We start from the raw sequence: 6,472 nt of genomic DNA, 5'->3' as shown, positions 1-6,472 counted from the left end.
GATATTTCTCCCTTTGAAATGCACTTCATTCGTGCTATATTTCTAGTGTGAAGTACACTCACCAAACCACCAATAATACTCCTTCTTTTGATTTTTGTGGTTGGAAGTTCTCCTATCTTTTGTTTGATCACTAGTTTTATCACCAAGACTTCTCCCCCTTTGACATAAATGGAATTGAAGCTAATGGATTCCTCCTAAAAATTTACTCCCCCTATCAACAATCTTCCCTTATCTTGTTGATCTTATGGACCTGGTAGCTTCATCTTGATATGTTGAGTATTTCTAGCTACATTTCTTTCGTTTGAAAGATGATCTAGTCGAGGGAGGCAAGAGGAACTACTTGTAATATCTACATCAAATAGTAAAACTGATCTTGTGAGAGTGGTTTGGTGAAAATATTAGCAACCTTTTCTTTTGTAGGAACATTCCCCAAGTTCACAATTTGGTTGACAACTTGCTCTCTCAAGAAATGGTACTTGATTGGAATATTCTTGGTCTTTAAGTGAAGAACAAGATTCTTTGACATATTGATGGCGCTTGTATTGTCACAAATAATATGAATAGGCTAATCATGAAACACGTGTAGATATTGCAAAGTCTTCTTCATCCACAATAGTTGAGTGCAACAAGAATCCACTGCAATATATTCTACATCAACTGTAGATAAACATATTGAAGCTTGCTTCTTGCTCAACCATGAAACTAGACATTCTTTAAGAAAGAAAGCACCACCACTAGTTCTATTTTGATAATCTACATCACCTACCCAATCAACGTCAATATAAACAGTTAGTGAAAAATATTTCCCTCTTGGGTACCACAATCCATAAACGATTGTGGCTCTAAGATATATGAGAATCCTCCGGGCTACTAGAAGATGGATTTATCTAGAGGTTTCTTGAAACTTCCAACAATACCAACCACCTACATAATGTTTGGTCTTATAGTTGTCAGATGTAATAGGTTGTCAATGATAGATTGGTATAAATGCTGGTCAACTTCATGAGATGATTGAGCATTTTTACTAAGCTTGCAACCTATAACCATTGGTGTACTCACCAAAGAGCATTCTTCCATGCCAAAAATTTTCAATACTTCCTTGAGATACTTACTTTGTGAAATTAAAATCGCTTGGGGAGTTTGTGCAATTTGCAATCCAACGATTCCCGGATGCGGGTGCAGATTATACGTGTTGATGGTATGAGCCGTCACGTGGGCAGGTGGCAGGCCCATGCTGTAGGGAGGTACCAGGTTAGGCGGGCTATCAACCCGCATGTAAACCGATGGCAGAGGGCATTAATGCCGGTCTACTCCGCTCGCGTGAGTCGCTTGGCAAGTGGTGCCATGGAGAATTTTAAGGGGGAGATGTTTGTGTTGCAGAGGAATGTAGGAAGGCATAGCAGCGATGCCCTGCTGAGTTCGGAGAGGCAGGAGGAGACGTCCATTCTGTCGGGGAAGAGCACGCCCTGCAATTTCGCGAAGATTGGGTTTGTCCTGAGTGCTAAGGAAGCTCTGGGTGTTTGCGCGAGGATACATCTGGAAAAGCTAGATATGCAGAGGGAGAGGCTGCGTATGTGTAGCAGACGAGGGGGAACCAGAGGTAGGGCCTTCACGCAGCGAAAAAGCCACAATTCGCCCTCCTCCTCCATTAAAGTCACGTCTGTGCCTCAGAGGTTCCACAGAAGCAATGAGGATGGAGGCAAGCATGCTGGTAGAAGCATTCGTTTAGAGGAGGGTCAGTCGGAGCTTCCAACACTCAGGTACAGGCTCCCATGCCCTCAAGCCAATTCTACTCTGGTAATTTCCATTCAGATTGAATCGGGAGTCTCACAAAGCGAGGAGGCTGAGACTAACATTGCAGCAAGCCGACCTGTGTGTGAGGCAGAGCCAGCACTGGATTGGTAGCGCTACAACAGAGAGGATTGCCCAATTGCGTGCCTTCTGGTCGATGCGGTTCCCAGTCGTTTGGCCCCTAGATGCGAGATTGAAATTGACCTCGAGCGCCCAGTCATGGATTGCGTCCCTGCCGTCGGTCCTTCTGCGCTTGCTGGTCCAAGCAAGCCAGCTCCGGGAGGGACCTCTGGAGCGGTCATCCCTCTCTCAGACTCCGAGGATTCTCTCCGTTTCGGGTGCCGCATAGAAGAGGTGCCTTACACCACTGATGAAGAATGAGCTCGCTCTCGGTAACCTCAGCTGCATTTCTAGGGTCTTCTGTTTATGTTTCTGCCAACTGGTATTGGCTTCTTCGTCTTTGTGTCGGCTATAAATGTTCATGTCTGTCTTTTTCTGGGTCAGTCCTTGGCCCTGGTGTCTGTTCAGAGTCTATGTGTCTTCAGTGGCTATGTGTCAAATTCTAATTTTTGATTTTACTCAATTTTGGAACTGTAATCAGGGCAAGAAGAAGGCTGACAGGTAAATCTCCATAGCCTTGCCCAATGTAATCCATATGTATCTATGTTTTGTATGATAATAGAATTAGTCGTATTCAGAAAAAAAAAAAAAAAAAAAAAAAATTGCAATCCAACGAAATAAGAAATTTCTCCAAGCATAGATATCTCAAACTCGACCTTCATACCAGCTATAAATTGACATGTTAGCAAATCAGAATCACTGGAAAAAACAATATCATCAACATAGACAACCGCCACTGTTAATTTTCCATCATTAGCCTTAACATTCAAATTTCTATCATTTGCGATTATTTTGAATCCACACTTGAGAAAACAACTTTCTAGCTTGGAATGCCAAGCCCGAGGGGCTTTCTTGAGACCATACAACACCTTCTTAAGCTTACAAACATAATCATGCTTATTTTTCAACTCAAAACCATCTAGTTGATCTATGTAAACTTCTTATTGCAACTCTCCATTTAGAAAGGCATATTTGACATCCATTTTATATATCTTAAATTTCTTAAAATAGGAAAATGCCAAAAACATTCAAATTGCCTCTATTCGAGCAATAGGAGCAAAAGTTCCATCAAAATACAAACCTTGAATTTGAGAATGACCTTTGCATAACAATTTTCCCTTATTTCTGACCACTTCAACATGGTCATTTAACTTATTCTTGAAGACCCCCTTAGTGCCAATGACATTCTTGTTTGTTGGTCTAGGAACAAGTTCCCATGTGTGATGGTTCTTAATTAGGTCCAATTATTCATCCATAGATTTTAACCAATTACAGTCTTAGCTAGCATGTGCAACATGCTTTGGTTCCTTCATGGATAATACAGTTGCATGTGCTTGCATAGTGGGATTGAGAAACTACCTTCTGGTTTGCACACCTATAATTAAATCACTAATAATTTGATCAGTCAGGTGGTATTTTTGCACATGCCTTGAAGGGTTTTTGGCTTGTGGACTGGAAGTCTCTTCATTTTCTTCTTCTGAAAGTGGCCTGTGGTCCTCTCATCATTGTTGACTGGTTCATTAGAGCCGAATTTAGTGGTTGTTTTTCTTTAGATTCAGTATACTCATCCACTTTAACATCAATACAATCAACAATATTCTTAGTATTCTTATTGTAGTATATATATCCTTGCCTATTATGAGAACATCAAAGAAAAGTACCTTCATCAGCCCTTGCATCAATCTTACCAAGATTTTCATCATTCTTCTTGATGTAGAATTTACTTCCATGAAATATAAAATACTTGATTGTAGTAGGTCTGCCATGTCAAAGCTCATAGGGAGTTTTGTCACTGTTTCGTTTGAAAGTATCTTTGTTGAGTATCATTATTTTTTTGTGAATGGCTTCAACCCAAAATATTTTTGAACCTTCCTTTCATGCGTCATAGCTTTGGATAGCTTCTGAACAAATCTATTGGTTTCCTCTGCTACACATTTTTGTTGTGCAATCTACCTTATTGTGAAATTCCTCTTCATTACATCCTTCCTACAATAGTCATGAAACTCTTTTGAAGTAAATTCACCTCCATTATCAGATCTTATGCTCTTGATTTTACAATCATATTCTTTTTTATCCATGGCTTTGAAATCTTTGAAATTCTCAAAAGCTTCATATTTTTCTGTAAGAAAATCAACCCACATCATCGTGCTGAAATCATCAATAACAAGCATCAAGCACAATTTGCTTATGGGTGTCTGTGTTCTTGATGGTCCACACAAGTGCATGTGTACTAGTTGAAGTGGCTCTCATGATGAGCTCTCCATAGACTAGAATAGTACTCGATTTTTCTTACCTAATTAACAAGACTTGCAGATCATATTCTTGGGTTTTCACATGCTGGGTAAATCCTTGACAACATTCTTCTTGCTCGATTTGACTATCTGATCAAAATTAAGATGTCCAAGTCTCTTATGGCATAACCAACTCTCATCAATATTTGATAAGAAACACCTCTCCATTTTCTCTTTCAATACATAAACATTAGTCTAAGTTCTTCTAACTTCATCCACTATTTCAATTGTTCCTACAATCATGATTTGAAAATTTTTAGACTTAAAAATCACATCATAGCCTTCGTCACACATCTAAGATAAATAAGTAGATTATGCTTCAACCCATCAACATATAATACATTATTAGATTTACCTCTTCCATTTGACATAACAAAAACTCCTTTTCCAATAATATTACTAGGTGTATTGTTACATTACCCTTTTCAATTCCATGTTAAGAACATTCTTATGTCTCTTGACATGTGCCTGGAACAACCATTGTCCACATACCAGTTACTGCCTTCATTCTGAGCATACAAAAAATATGGCATTGCTATGTGTTCTCCATTTTTTCCCAGACCTTGGGTTCTTGTCTAATTTTATCAAAACAGGTTCAAGCCTCTTATCCTTAAGTATGCAATCAACTACTCTATGCCAAATATTTTGATATTTAAAACAACAAATCAAATTATTCAAAGGAGAAAAAGAATTGGTGTACCTGGGTCTACTATTCTTTTGTCTAATTAACTGATTTTTATACTAATTTCTTCTTCTTTCCCTAAGATTCACGTAGGATAAATTCTCTCTGCAATATGATGCTTTATGTCCATAATTAGTGTAGGTGAAGAAATAGCCTAGAAACATATTAACATACCTAGAAAACTATCTTCTAATAATTGGTCGGGCTTAGTTCTACATAATTCGATTTTCCTTTCCAATATTTTTCTTTTGATATGAAAAATTTCTACCTTCAATTTGTTGCAGTTGATCATTCTATGACTTTGCATTGGGCTATGTGTTGTGTTTGTATTTTTGTTGCTGTATAGTCCCTTCTTTTTCTACAAGTAGAAAGGTGATTGATTTTTTTACCTTTCAATTCTACTACTGATCTAGATTCAACCTCAAATCCACTACCAATTTGATATTTGGAGACTCTCTATGCTTCCAAAAGCTCATTTACATTATTCATCCCTTTTAAAAACTTTTGATTGAATCTCAAATGAGTTGTTTTTCTTTTCTAATTTTTTTCTCAGCAAAACAATTTCACCCTCTAGCCTTTCACAAGCTTGATTCTTCTCACTCAACTACTGAATTAAATATTCATTAATATTCTTACCTTCTTCAATTTGTAGGAGCAATGGTTCAACAACTTTAACCTTTTCTTTGATCAATAACTTCTTCTAGGATTCATTTTTCTTGATCAACTTTTCAATCTCTTCAAGTCCACTTACCAACTCTCTTTCTAAATCCACTTCGTCATATTCTTCATCATAATTAATATCTTTCACGTTAATATCTTCTATAACCATGAGCATGAATTCTTTTGGACTTTCATCATCTTTGTCATCATATGAGGATTGGATCATTTCACTTTCAGAGGATCTAGCTTCTTGGATATAGAGAATCCTCTTATTTGCCTTCTTCCTATATTTTTCTACTTTCCTAAATTTTTCTCTAGGATCGTAGTCCTTCTTCTTCTTTTTAGGACATTTAGAAGCATAGTGACCAAATTTTCCACAGTTTAAGAACTTAAAAGGTAACCTACCTTTATATTTTCTTAAGCCTCTCTTGAACTTCCTCACAAACTTGGTTTCTTCTTCATCTGATTCACAACATGAACCATCATGCTTTTCCTTGTGATGTTTATCTTCTTTAAAGGATGAATCTTTTGTTGTACGCTTTCCATTGGAAATTATCATCTCATAAGTAGTAAGTGTTCCTAGTAGGTGATTGAGAGTAACAGTGTTCAGATTATTCATCTCTTCAATGGATAAAAGCTTGAAACTAAATCTCTTAGGAAGAGATCTGAACACATTTTCAACTACTACAAATTCTTCTAATTTCTCATCAAGTCCTCTTATGGTGTTCACAACTTCATAAACTCTTAAGAAGTACTTTTCAATATCTTCATCATCATGCATCTTCAAAGACTCAAATTACATTCTAAAGCCTTGAATTTTAGCTTGTATGACCTTACTATCACCTTCATAGGAGCTCCTCATCGTGTCCTAGATACTTTGGTAGATGCACAGTCCATTAATTTGACCAATTTTGTTTTAGGAAGGATA

This window comes from Pinus tabuliformis, chromosome 8 (genome assembly GCF_031772625.1).
Source record: "Pinus tabuliformis cultivar Carrire ecotype Pingquan chromosome 8, CPIR1, whole genome shotgun sequence".
NCBI lineage: Eukaryota > Viridiplantae > Streptophyta > Pinopsida > Pinales > Pinaceae > Pinus > Pinus tabuliformis.
This window is presented reverse-complemented; position numbering follows the sequence as displayed.